The sequence below is a fragment of the Lontra canadensis genome, unplaced genomic scaffold (genome assembly GCF_010015895.1).
Source record: "Lontra canadensis isolate GAN:19392208 unplaced genomic scaffold, GSC_riverotter_1.0 scaffold17, whole genome shotgun sequence".
Taxonomy (NCBI): Eukaryota; Metazoa; Chordata; class Mammalia; order Carnivora; family Mustelidae; genus Lontra; species Lontra canadensis.
In genome coordinates this window covers 16,548,977-16,564,273 of record NW_022631011.1, presented here as the reverse complement: position 1 = coordinate 16,564,273, position 15,297 = coordinate 16,548,977, and the positions used below count along the sequence as shown (strand labels likewise).

General features: G+C 34.2%; 1 pseudogene; it reads left to right on the top strand.

Moving 5' to 3' along the window:
• Window positions 1-14,704: 14,704 nt before the first annotated feature.
• The window catches only part of LOC116868982, a 1,097-nt pseudogene continuing 504 nt past the window's right edge, over window positions 14,705-15,297 (top strand).

The window sequence follows — 15,297 nt, the reverse complement described above, 5'->3', positions numbered from 1 at the left end:
CATATTTGAAAGGAGCTAAGAGAATGGATCCTGAAAGTTCTCATAACAAAATGAAAAAACATTTGTCACTATGTATGGCAATGGATGTTAACTAGAGTTATTATAGTAATCATTTTGCAATATATACAAATATCAAATCATTACTTTGTACACTTGAAACTAATATAATGTTTTGTCAGTTATACCTCAATTAAGAAACAAAAAAGGGTTCAAAAAACTTACTAACTTCATAGTGGCAAGCAAACCCTTCCCAGCCAATGAAATCACTCAAAATCTGGCTCTCTACAGACAACCTTACGACCTATCCGGACAAAAAAAAAAAAAATTAAATATAAATAAATAAATAAACAAGTGCTTTTCTTTCCAATTTTAGTATATGTGCTGCCGAAGCGAGCACAACAAGTGCTTTTCTGATTCATTCATATTTGCTGTTGTAGTTTGTTTATTTTCATTGATTTATGGTATTCCATTGTACAAATATGCCACAATTTTTTTTTTTAAAGATTTTATTTATTTGTCAGAGAGAGAGGGAGAGAGAGCGAGCACAGGCAGACAGAATGGCAGGCAGAGGCAGAGGGAGAAGCAGGCTCCCTGCCGAGCAAGGAGCCTGATGCGGGACTCGATCCCAGGATGCTGGGATCATGACCTGAGCTGAAGGCAGCTGCTTAACCAACTGAGCCACCCAGGGGTCCCTATGCCACAATTTTTAATTCATTCTACTATTGATAGATATTTGGATTGTTGAATGGTGCTGCTCTAAACATTCTTATACAAGACTTTTGGTAACATAAAAGTACATATCTACTGAATATAAACCTAAGAGTGTGCAGATGTTAAGCTGTAATAGATACAGCAAGGTATCTTTTGTAGAATGAGTTTTCTTTTTTACCAAAAAAAAAAAAAAATGGAAAAGGACATTTTGGATATTAGAAATTTCAGCTGGTAGGTTATATTAGAGAATATTATATATATGTACATATATATATTTGTTAATCTCTAAGAAGTTTACTTTGAATATTTCCTCTCTTGAAATGGGAAAAATCTTTTAGCTAATAAACAGTTATCATCTATTATGTCAGTTTTTTTTGTTTGTTTGTTTTTGTGGGTTTAATGTTATCAATTATCCACAATTGTAGTGACATATTCTACTTAATAGTAGGAATATGTTATATTCATAAATATTATTTATTTTCTAAGTGTATCAGAACTTACCATATCCGTGGAAATGAAATTAGAAATGATATTTTTCTGTTTGCATATATGAAGTAAAATATACCATTTTGTAAAATTTATATTGTTCTGTTTAGAAATGGAATTTTTCATTTTTGAAAACCCCATGAAATATTTATTCAGCTTTGTTTCACTGTATATATAGAATTTTACCCTCAATAATGTTTAAAAATTTATATAAAATGTTGTATAAATAAAAGAGGAGAAAATATTTCCAAACACATTTTACAAGGCCAACATTACCATGATACCAAAACCAGGCAAAAGCATTATAAAAAAAAGTAAATTATAGGACAATGAATAGGAACTGATGAATATAGATGTAAAAATCCTCAACAGAAATGTTAACAAACCAAATTCAACAATACATTAAATGAATAATAAACCATAATCAAGTGGGTTTTTTCCCAGGGATGCAAGGATGGTTCAACATCTACAAATCAATCTAAATATCAAATGTGATTCATCATATTTAAAAAATAAAGAATAAAAATCATAAGATCATCTCAGTAGATGTGGAAAAAAGCACTTAACAATATTCAACTTCCACTCATGATAAAAAAAAAATAAAAACTATCAACAAAGTAGAATAGAGGGATCACACCTCAACATAACAAAAGCCACATATGATAAGCTCACAGCTAACATCATACTCAATGTTGAAAAGTTGAAAGCTTTTCCCCTAAGATTAAGAGCAACACAAGTGTGCCTACTTGTGCCACTTTTCTTCAACATGGTACTGGAAGTACTAGCCATAGTGGTTAGGTAAGGAAAATAAATAACGGTTATCCAAATTAGAAACAATCATTCTAAAATTCCTAATACCTCCTAGGATGTAAGTGATGTTGAAGCTTCCAAGTTGCAGTCTATATTTCAGAGGAGAAAGCATCAAATGACCACTCCAAATTGCTTTGCCAGCATTTTTCTCCCATACTTTTCTACATATGCCCGGTTTGCTCACACTAAATGCCCCCAGGACAGGAATGGTATATCTTTTTGTACTTACAGACGCTAACATAGCCCTTGAAACATTGCAAACATGACTAAACTGGATTAAAATTTTTCCCTCTTTCTTCCAAGCTTAGTCCTCAAGATTATCTACTTGTCGAATCCAGTCAACTGGTTTCTTTGAGTTTGCTGACGACTTCTCTTTCCTTGAAACTAAATTTCATACAGTGGTTTTCGCTGTTCCATCTCTTGCATTAATTGTATACTTCTCTGTGTCTGAAATTGTATATTGCTTTACTCTGCCACAACACTCCCTTTATTCAAATATTTTATAATCTAACTCAGTCCTCTTTCTGGAGAAATGCGTTTAGACTCCATTTTTCCCATTGCCTACATCTATAATCACCTGCATATCCCACCTCTGCTTCAAATTCTGTTTAGTACCACCTTTGTTGTTGTTGTTGCAAACTAGATTTTCCTCTTGAATTTTTTGCCTAATGGCACCCATGTTTCCTATGCTAGAAAATTGTAAATTGTCTAAAATATTTATTAATTCAATTTCCTTGCTTTATCTATATTCAATCAAACACCAAAAGAATCATAAACTATACCCTTCTCTTATCCTTCCTTTTTATTGCTAATATATTTCATGCACACATCATTTTTTCCAACTATTCTAATTTTGTTTTTACTGCTCTGAGACTCCAATTTCTAGTTCCTCAAATCTATCCTCTGCATGTCATGCTTCCCTAATAAGCAAGTAGGATTGTGTACTTAACAAACATGGCTCATGTACATACATATTATTCTGTTTAATTAGTATGTGAAAGTGACTGGAGCATGCTGTCTGTGTCCTCAAGAAACCCACACTTATAGGAGAAACACAGTTGTAAATAATTCTTAGACTATTATGAGCTGATATAAGTACTGTGGGGGATTAAAAGAAGTACTCATTTTCTCAACCAATTATTTATTGAGGAAGTCTTCTGGGTATTGTTATAAGCATTTGGATACAGAACAGACCTAGACAGAAGATTTCTGTGCTCATGAGTTTTATCTTCAATGACAGAGGATGGAGGGATCAAGAAGTCTTCATGGGGAGATGACATAAGAAGTGGATTTAAAAATCACTATTTCTTATGGTGAGGCTTAAATAATCTTATTTTGATAAAAAATGCAAAGATGACTGTGAAGCATATGGTTAGAAATCACTGACACTGTTTCCTGTTGCTTAGATAAAATTCCAGCAAATCAAAGAGCTTACATGTCCATAAGTGAACATATGCTGATCTCAATGGATGCAATGGCATTTCCCATTTTGAAGTCTTCTACTCTATCAAAAAGTTTGAGTTCTCCATTCTCTGACATAGACCAGAAAATAGGCTGCTCTTAAAAAGTGATATTTTTTTGTTTGTGGTAACTAACAAAACATGATAAAAAAAAGTGATATTTTAGGTAGAATTTTAAGGATGAATAGTTTTACTTAGGTGAGGAGAAGTGGGAGTGGGGCAAATATCAAATGCCAATCATTAGAGGGGGTGGCTTTAGGGAATTGGCATGTTCCTGGAATTGAAGCAAGGCTAGTTTGATTGGAGTGCAAAAAAGTCTTTCTCCCCAACAGGTTTATGTTCTTAAGCGCAGGTTCCAGGGACAAACTTTTCATTTACATGGTTGCAGAAGATGCCAAAATGCCTGATATAGAGTAAGACCATAACTTACATCTATTAACTGAACTAATATACATAACAAACCAAAATCTATCCTTCAGTAATAAGAGCTTGAACTATGGTTTACTATATCAAATCATAGTGTTTCTCAAAAATATTTTATCAAATTTTAATTTTCAGAGCTACTATCAAGAAGTGCTGGGAAATGTTTACAGTTTAGAAAACTATAACCACTCCCTGAACACCTATCTCTAGGAAACAATGGAAATAGATGGAAGGGCCGCTAGGTCTTAAACTCAGCTACTCCCTTAGGCTACCTGGATTTCTAAGGCGCTCAGCGCCTGAGGAATTATTGTGATGTCTTTTTCATCTGAAAATATTTGCACTTTGTCTGAGGCCTTCAATTCTAAATGCGTATGTAAACAGTAGGAATTGCAGAAAATGTTTGATCCAGGAAAAGTAGATCTTGTGTCTCATAAGTGACTGTTTTCTTGATCCCCCACAGTAAAGTCAAGCATGCAAGGCTTAGTAGGTTTGTTGATACTTTGGGTTCTAGTGAGATAGAACAAAGCAGTGTGAGGTAAAAGGAATGCATCAAACAGGTATGCTTTCAACTTTATATTCTGGCACTTAACATTAACTGACCTCTAGCAATTTGCTTAATCTTTGTGGTTCTCAGAGTGCATGCATGTAAGATATAATTAAAATACTAAGCACTTCTGGGAAATAGAACATATAACTAAAATCAGCACAGTTCTTTGCACATATTACAGACTCAGAGAGTCATTTCCATTTCTCCATTCTGATTCTCCTGTTGTGCTTATTTTGGGATTGACATGATTGAAACTCTAGGAATTAGGGGCAAACTAATATCCTTAATATTCAAATCATGCTAATTTTATTTCATTATATAAGAAAACAATCCTTCTTCAGGTACTTCAAAGGATCATAAGAAAAATAATCTTTCACTTGTTGAGAAACTTTGTTTCATTGTCTCCCACCTGTCCCTTAAGATTTCTATGTTCGACTGTTCATTTTGACCATAAATTGAGGGTTATGGTGAAAATGCACCTGGTTTGTACTTATTTTTCTCTCAGGGAAAATAAGGGACTCTAAAAATAATATTCACACAAGGTGATCAGGCAATAGACCAGAATTTTCTTTTCTGCAAATTATAGTGTAACTTATATTCCGTTATATTTCTATTTTGATAGCAATATCTCTGAACTCTGACTGGTATTTACCACTTTGTCCTCCATATCTTTACTATCCATCTATTGTGATGGGATTCCCTATGGAGCTTTTTGTAGAAATTGCTTAGACTCTGTTTTATCAGCTCCTCTAGGACCCTTTGCTACTTGACTGTCCTACTGAAGATATGACTAGCTCTATCTCTTCAAAATAACAATTAAATAATTATCTTGTCTTCTTAGACCCTGCCTCTTGTTGCCCCTTGCTTTAGGAACAGTTGCTTTGTTTGACTATACTTTTCTTGCATTATTTTTAAAAAAATAATTCTTTGGAAAACCGTGTGGAGTTTCCTTGAGATGTTAAAAATAGAGCTACCCTATGATCCCACAATTGCACTACTAGGTATTTACCCCAAAGATTAATAAGATGTAGTGAAAAGAAGGGGACATCTACCCCAATGTTCATAGCAGCAATGTCCACAGTAGCCAAACTGTGGAGGGAGCCAAGATGTTCTTCAACAGATGAATGTATAAGGAAGATGTGGTTCATATAGACAATGGAATATTACTCAGCCATCAGAAAGGATGAACACCCACCATTTGCATCAACATGGTTAGAACTGGAAGGTATTATGCTGAGTGAGATAAGTCAAGCAGAGAAAGACAATTATCATGTGGTTTCACTCATATGTGGAACATAAGGAAAAGCATGGAAGCCCACAGGGGAAGGGATGGAAAACTGAATGGGTAGAAATCAGAGAGGGAGAGACAAACCGTGAGAGACTCTGGACTCTGGGAACCAAACTGAGGGTTACAAAAGGAAGGGGGGATGTGGGAGGTTGGGGTGATGGGTATTAAGGAGGGCATGTATGGTGATAATCACTGGGTGTTATATGCAGCTACTGAATCATTGAACACTATACCAAAAACTAATGCTGTACTCTATGCTGGCTAATTGAACATTATAATACATTTAAAAAATTAATCTTTTGGTGTTCTTGAATCCACAACCTGTTAAAACTCTTCCAAATATATTGCTTGGTATTTATTAGTCAAATCTTTCAGATGGCTCTCAGCTTTCATTTTAAAAGTGAAATTGTTGTCTCATGCTAAGATAAACACATTCTAAGAACCACCATTTGATATCAACTCTGAACTATTTCATTACCAATACAGTTGTATCACAACTTTTTCCTACTTTTTTTTTTTTTTTTTTTTTTGTATTTAGAAATATTTTCTTTGGGCAGAAGTAATACTTACTTTTGCTTATCTTTTTCAGCTATTAAAGAATCTAACTAGGTATCAGTATTCCTTCAAGATTCTGTAAAAGGAAGACCTTTCTTTATTCTCTAACAGAAACAAGGTTAAACTGTTCTCTCCTAACCATTTCAAGATATCTATGCCAAATGCAAATTCAAGTAATATCTCACTATTTCTAAGTTTAAGTGATTTAATTTATAACTTCATCAGTATGAATATCAGTTCTATAGATACTAACAGCCTATTCTACCATTTCTTTAATTATCTTATATTAATAGTTGGTTGCAAGCTATTTGAAGCATTATTAGCTCAATCAAATCAGTGTTGGATGTTCATATATTTCTAGAGTGGGAAGAAAATTAATCACCTCTGCTGAACTGTGACAAAATTGCATCTATCACAAATTTGCATTATTCTGAAATGAATTAATGGGAAAAGTAATTTTTTAACTGTATAGATTATATTTTATTATTGCAATGTTTCCCCTTTTTCAAAAAGAAATGTAATGTGCAAAATATAAAAACAAAAGGCACAAACCATAAATATAGAACTCAATAACATATTACCAAATGAAAATCCAAGTAACCACCACCTGGTCCAGGAAAAGAACATTACTGCATCTCAAAAGCCATGTTTGTGCTCCTCACAATCACTACTCACTTCCTTTCTTAAGATAACTACTATCTTGACTTTGAGTCTATGGTGCGACTTGTGTGTCTTTGTTCATTTTGTAAATGGAATAATTCTCTAAGTGTACTTCTATGTCTGTTTTTTTTTTTGTTTGTTTGTTTGTTTTTTGTTGTTGTTGCTCAGCATTGTTTCATTCAAATTATTCCATATAGCAGCAATTCATTTTCATTTCCTTATAGAGTTTTACTCTATAAATACGCCATAATTTACTTATATAATCTATGACTGATGAGCATTTTGATTGTTTCTAATTTTAAGCAATTGCAGATAAAGCTGCCATAAACATTCTTGTGCATGTCTCTGGAAATTTGCATTTATAACAAGTGATATTATCACTACATATCTCTAATTTTGATAGGTGATTCCAAAGAATTTTCTAGAATAGTTACCCAATTTAGACTAAGCAAGGTATGAGAGTTCTAGTTATCCTACATCACCGCCAACAAAGTAAGCCTTATATATCCATTGGTGAATTGCTTTTTGGACTCTATTCAAGAGAAACCTGATCTTTATGTAATCCAATTTATTGATGTTTTCCTTTTTGAATATGTTCTATTTAAGAAATTGTATAGGTATTCTTTTTTTAAAGGTATGCTTTTATATTATCTTTTAGAGATCCAAAGTCTTCAAAGAAGAAGGCAAATGGAAGGAGGTACAACAAATACATGTATACACACAAAGAAGTAGCAGAAATTAGATTTTGTATTTTCAGCTATTCTCATTTATTCAAAGTCATTTGACCTTGGCCCACTTCCCAAACAATACCTGTCTTTGAAATTTACCTGTTTTAAACAAGTACACTTCTGTTTACTAGGAATAGTTGAAGTACACTTCTGTTTACTAGGAATAGTTGGTAAGGAATAGTTGCTAAGGACTCAATAGTTGGTAAGGAATGCTTCCATCCAAGAGGTTAATAATGATTATATGCTGAAAATCTTCTACAGATTGTAGTTCATGAAAAAAAAATCAAAGGACATACAGTCTTAGGAAACAGGAGTACCACAAACTAGGTGATAGTACTGGGCTGGATGCCAGTTTCAGCAGGCAATATGATTGGATGAAAAATCAATTGAGCAAATTATTAAAATTATCTTTGATAAACCTACACTGTGAGGTAAAAAGACACACTTCCATCTCTACTATCAACTTATTTTGAAATACTAATAAAGAAAGCGCATTTTCCTCTTGGCTTTGTTGTTTGTTTGTTTGTTTTTGTTTTTGGTGTGAAAGTTCACTCTACTGTTGTTATTAAAACCAAAGGTGGTCCTTCCCACAGTCATATTCAGTCTCATGTTATTTCTGGCTAAAAGCCCTAAAGCTATATAAAGTTCATATTTTTTTTTTTGGAGAGTTTCAACATTATTTCTTAAATATGCCTTTCTGTCATATATCTGTGAAAATTTCAACCATTGTCTTAATTATTATTGTGGTGTAGTAGGATATAATGTCCAATCAATTTTCACCATTACTCCCACCTAAATAATCCTCCCTTCATATACAAAAAAGAGGAAATAATAGAGCCAATTTGCATAATGCTTTAATGTAGTCATGCTGAGCAACATGATTCACAGATAATCAACTTTGTTAAAGATAATGGTGTACCAATTTATAACACAGTGCTGTGTTACATTGTTTGAGGGATAGGGAGAAAGGGAAGAAAAGCAGATGTTTCCAGGGAATTTAGAGCGGTTTAAGCAACAAAACAAAGAGAAATAATAATTATTAAAGCAGTGTTTAAAAACAATTTTAAGTGGAAATACTTCTTCAGACTAAATGTAACACAAAGATCTAGTACACAAAGTCAGTAAAGTGTCCTAGACATGCTTGGTTATTCCCCGTATCTTGCCTATTTTCAGTGGCCTCTGAAGAATCTTTGTGAACCTATTAGCTGTTAGCAATACAGTTTGATGACCACTGAATTACTTATAAAAATGATGTCACTGTGGGATAAGACCATAAGTAGCTACAGCTTCTACTTAGAAAAAAATTGTCTAGGAAGAACATCCAAAAGAAATAGAATATGTGAATGGGGTGTGAAAAAGTGAAAACATCCGGGGCTCTTTAGAAGAAAATTATTATATGAAGTAAGATGAGTCTGCTAAGCCTTGTGAACCCCAGTTTTCAATGGGTACAATTAAGGGTATAACTTGTACCTCAAAGGGATGCCATGAAAGAAACTGCATAATGCAGGTTAATGCTTTGTTTAAAAACAAAAACAAAAACAAACAAACAAAAACTCCAAAAACTTAACAAATGTAAGGCAACAATTTACTAAGTAGTGGAAAACTATTTGCTTAACATGCTATCTCTGATCCCACGGCCTCTAATATCACTCTGATTGAATACTCTTTCTCTGTAAAGGACCAAATAGCAAATTCTTCAGGTTCTGATGGCTATATCATCTCTGTTAGCCACAGGTGCTCAACTCATGTTATAATACAGAAAGCCATACACAATGTCTTAAAAAAGTAGGTATGGCAATGTTGCAATAAAAGATTATTTACAAAAACAAAAGTTGGCTGAATTTGCCCAGGGAGCCACGGTATTTAGCAACCTCTAGTTGATCCTTAGTAAGATCCTTAGATGATTCCTACATACATAGATTTTGAAGAGCACGGAAGGACTAAAATGATTTTAAGACTATATTTCCTGCTAGAAATCATCTAATGAAGTCTAGGTAATTATTTTCCTCTATGAGGAACTAGTTTCTTTGAAACTAGTTGAAAACTGTTAACAAAATAATGGAAAAATTAACATAGTCGACAAATATTCTCCTGTGTTCTCTAACTAATGTCCCGTTCAAATCATTTGCAATTTATCCTCAGTTTCTTCTGCCACTCTTGCTGCATCTGACTGGTTGCCGAGTGCTGATCATTCCCTCTCAGAGAATTTTCTCATTCTGCAGCACCTCTCAGAATAGTGCAGTAGGTAAGAATGTTGATTCTGGAGCTGAACTTCCTGGGTTTGTATGCTGGCCACACCTCTTACCAGCTGCTTGGGCTTGGACAGTTTATTTAATTTATCTATCTTTTTCAGTTCCTTCTTCTGTTAAGTAGAGAGGATAATCACTCACAGCATTATGTGAGGATTAAATGAGTTTTTATAGGTAAACAATTAGTGTCTGACACATAGTAAATATTTATAAGTATTAGATAATATTATTATCTACCAATTACCAGCACCTTTAATTCTTTTGGCTCTCATCTTCAGTTTCCTGAGGTCCTGCCATATTACCTGTTCCCAGTGTCACATGGTAATCAGGATTAGTGGCACAGAATTTAGGGAGCAAAATTAGCCATGTTGCTGTAGTACAAAAATAACAAGAAGGATTTTTGGTGAGCATAATATAATGGAAGCCAGGTAATTGTTCCAAGGATAAAATCAGCATGTAGAAATCAATTCCCAGAAATCAAGTATAATAAATTCAGTTGAGTCCAAGCAGTATTTGAAATTCAAGGAAGTCTAGACCAGGAATCAAAAATTATAGCCTTTGGCTAAATCTAGCTGACTTCTTGTTTTTATAAACAAAGTTTTAATGGAACACAGTCAGGCTCATTTCTTTTTCTTATTGTTAGTGACTACTTTTACACCATAAAGGTAGAGTTGAGTAGTTGTGACAGAGACCATATAGACCACAAACCCTAAAATGTTTAGTATCTGGTCCTTTATAGAAATAAACAAACAAAGGTACTGGCTCCTTAGTATTACAGAATGCAAGGCAGAATTGGTGGGATTTTCAGACAGAACTTGATCATTGAAAGAACCTTCTAAAATAGGACTGAGAAGAATAAAGTCTGAAAGAAATCCAAGTCATATGGCTGAGAATTTGGCTCTGGAGTGGGAGAGGGCACTAAGCCAGAATATTCAGGTAGTTTACTGCTTATCTTCATTGCTGAATCATTTGGGAGACCCAACCCTCTTTAAAGAAAGAGCTAAAATGACTTCTAAAACACAATTCGTAGTGAGGTGAGTGCTGTGATCAGTCTGAATGAATGCTCTTGATTCTGGAGATGATGCATAGGGAATTTGGCAGAAGACTTGGTGATTAATACAATGATAAGGGTACAACAATTACCATCCTAAATCTAATCATGTAACTTTGTTTTGACCCATCATATTGTAAGGTAAAAATTCTTTGACATGGCATATAAATTCTTCTTTTGAAAGTCTTATAAACTCAGGATTCCAGAGACACCATTATACACTTGGCTTTGCAAATGAAAAATATCTAATTTTGAATCCAGCTTTTGCAGATGTTTTTTCTATAACCTGAAATATCCTTTCCTTGCCCTTCACCATAAAGCAGGTTGCAATTCATCCTATAAATAGCCAGCTCAAATACCATCTGTTCTGGAAATCCTTTCACTAGTCTTGCAGGCATAATTAGTTATTCCTTTCACTGTAAGTGGAGAAGATCATGTTATAACCCAGGAAGTTAGTGGACACATAAAGCAGAAAGCCAACACAGCAGCAGGGTTCCATCTACAAGTGATGTCTTCCACATGTAGCAAGCCAAAGTAACAGACTCCTCCCAGCATTGGTAGGAACAAAAAGCAGACACCCACTACTCCTGGGCTTCATCCCAAGAGTAACACTGTAATCGGATAAGCTCATAGAGTAGCTGTTCTTCCCTGAGTGGAAATGTTCAACAAGCAGGTACTTTCCAGAATGTGTCAACAGATAAAACCACCTGGCAGTCTTTGCAGTGGTATTGTAAGTTAGTAGATACTGCCCCTCTCAGAATAATATGAAGAAATGCCATTCTGTGAAATAGACAGTTGACAAGAAAGAGGGAAATAATTAAATTCGAAGGAGTTTACCTATCACAATAAAATATATAGGAGGTTCAGAGGTTTCTGTCTTCCATGGTAACCAGTCAGAACATTTCACTCTTGTGAATGGGTTTCCGATTCAGATCAAGGAAAAACTACTGGGCAATGTTCTTGTATAATGTAATCATCAGAAAAAGCAATATGGTGACTTTTTTCAACATGCAGAACCCTTGTATCACAATCTTTCCTTGTTTCTGTTTTGTTTCCTCTCTTTGGTTGGGTTTGCCTTCTTTTCTCTTTGATCTTATTCAGTTGTGTATTAAAATGAATAAATTTCTTTCTTTCTTTCTTTCTTTCCTTTAATTAATAGATATTTCTATTTGGAAACCTCTTTGGTTAGTAGAATTGTTTCTCATTCCTCCAGCTTCTTTTTCCATATGTTAAAGTCAAAATGAATCCAAGATGGAGACCCAGAAAATAATAAACATGGAAGAGAGAATTTAAGGATTTTTTTTTTCTAATAAGTATAGAAAGACTTCTCATAAATAACATGCATAACAAAAAATTTTTCCAATTGGGAGATGAAAGATCTGAATTAAAAATAAGTAGGACTCATCTGCCTAGTGTGTCTCTTCTAGCCATTAACTTAGGAACCTGAAACAATAGTTGATGTCTGACAGAGAATTAAAGTCCATATATGTTAATTGGACTTAGATCCCCTATGGCTTCATAATATAACAAACAAGACTGACACAAGGAACATACCTATGTAACTACATAGCCACATCTATGAATTTGCAGTAAAACTGGTTAATAAGAAAATTATAAAAGAACATAACATTTGGAAGTGTTAAACATTGTTTTAGGGGCACCTGGGTGGCTCAGTGGGTTAAAGCCTCTGCCTTCGGCTCAGGTCATGATCTCAGGGTCCTGGAATCGAGCCCTTCATTGGGCTCTCTGCTCAGTGGGGAGCCTGCTTCCTCCTCTCTCTCTCTCTCTCTGCCTGCCTCTCTGCCTACTTGTGATCTATGAAATAAATAAATAAATAAACTTTAAAAAAACCCTCATCATTTTACATATATGGAATAATGAGGAGGTAAATGTGAAATTACATATGCCTTGGAAAGAACAGATCACTTGAAAATTACCTGTGAACATATTTCAAATTTCTCTGAAATTTTAATAGTTGCAAATGTATAGCTTTGAGACATACTACTAGTGTTTCCACATCTACCTCTACATGCACACAAATATACATATGACATTGAATAAATGAATAAAACATCCAACTCAAAAAGTTAGGAAAAGCTGAAATAAAATTACGAAAGTAGTTTGAAGAGCATAAATATAATTGTGAGCATAGTTAAAATTTTTGAAGATTTAATGGGGATGGGGGTAGAGGGAAATTCTACAAATCTAATCAGGTAAAAGATAAAGTAGTTTAAAAACAACAAATGAGATATGACTACATATATACAAAAAGAAGATGTATGAGATGAAAGTTGGTTGCATAAATTGAAATATATCAATGAAATAGAAAAGCTTATGAGTTAACATCTAATTAATCCAAGAAAGAGAAACTATATATACACAAATAAAACTGTAACAAAAAATAAATGTTATTAAAGAAATGCCTCCACAAAAGCCATTGCATGCCAATGAATTTAAAGTCGTTTTTTTTTTTTAAATTCCCCAATAACAAATAATCCCTCTTCTAGGGAAATATTCTAAGGAAAGGAGACATATCTGAGAAATGCAGATGAATATTCAAAAGATATCCATTGAGGTATTATTTATTATAGATAATTTGGAAATCTCAGCATATTTTATATATATATATATATATATATTACATACAGATATTGTAAATCTAATTCAAACAAAAGCTATAGATCAACCTTAATTCTTTCTCCCATACTTAACATGCAATCTGTCAGAAAGTCACATTGGCTCTACCTTCAGAATAAATCCCTAATAACCAAACCATTTATACCTTATCATTTAAACCACTACCATTCTGCACTGAGCAACCATCTTCTCCTGCCTGAATTCTGAAGCAGCCTCTACCTGTTTTCCCGGATTGCATTTTTGACCCTCTGTCCCAGAAGGTGCTTTCCACAGTGCAACTAGGGAAATCCTGTCAAAATATGTATCTAAGCATTTTATTTTTATGATCAAAATAATTCAATTACTTCCCTATAAACTAAAATAAAATTCAAGAACCACCATGGGTTATAAGATCTTGGTGCCTCCTGGTTCTTTATTTAATCACTATCAGACCTCCTTACCCATTGGGTTTCTCCCACACTCTTAACTTCTTGATGCTTCCTGAGCCAGCCAAACGAGTGCCTCAGGACTTTACTTTGCATTTGCTTTCCCATCTTCCTGGAACTCCTTAACCTTAAATGCCAAGTGATTTTACTTCTCACTTCATTCAACCTTCTCCTCAAACTTTATCACCCCAACAAAAAAATCATCCCTGGCAAACCTGTTGAAAAAAAAAAAAATCCATCATTTTCTATCACTTTATCTGACTTTACCTCTTCATAATGCTTACATTAAATTATACATTTATTAACTAATTATCTCTCCCTTCCCACTAGAAAATAAATTCTATTAGAGTAGGCATTTGTTTGTTTGTTTGCTTTGCCCTTGTATCCACTGTTTAGAAGAGTCCCTGGGAATATAAAAAGAGCTCAATAAATACTTCTGAAGGAAGGAATGGATAAAATTAATAACATCCAGGAAATGTAAATGTGAAATGTGAAAATTGTGGTTTTACCCATATGATTGCATTTTATTTTTTATAAAATAGATGCTAAGACAATGAATACTTGCTTTCCCTGGTGTGATTCTGTTCTGTTTGCTCTGCTTGGCTCTTTTCTGGCATAGTAGTAGTTTATCTCTATTTGCCTTCTTTAACTTCCTATGGGTGTGCCAGTGCCCCATGAGAGAGCTGATGGACATGGACATGAGCCCTCTGAGGCCCCAGATCTAACTTTCCAGTTGTGAACTAAAGGCTGACAAAGATTACCATTTTAAAGTGGATAATGATGAAAATGAACACCAATTATCTTAAAGAACAGTCATTTTAGGGGTTGGGGCAAAGGATGAATTACACATTGTTGAAGCAAAGGCAATGAAGTACAAAGGCAGTCCGATGCAAGTCACACTGGAAAATTTGAAAATGTCTGTATAGCCAAGATTTCCCTTGTGTGCTTGGAAATAACACCACCTGTGGTCTTACGATTGACATGTTGTTCAGGGTCTGTGCATAGCGGTGGAAAGCACTTAGTAGCTGTGGGGCAAGATGCTGAGTCAGAAGATGAAGAGGAAGAGGATGTGAAATTCCTTAGCCATCTGTAAAGTGCTCTAACTTTGGAACTTTTAGAACATTTCCAGAGAAAAGCAAAACTTGGTGCTGTGGAAATGATGATAACGATGAAGAAGAAGAAGAAGAAGAAGAAGAAGAAGAAGAAGAAGAAGAAGGAGAAGGAGAAGGAGAAGGAGAAGGAGAAGGAGAAGGAGAAGGAGAAGGAG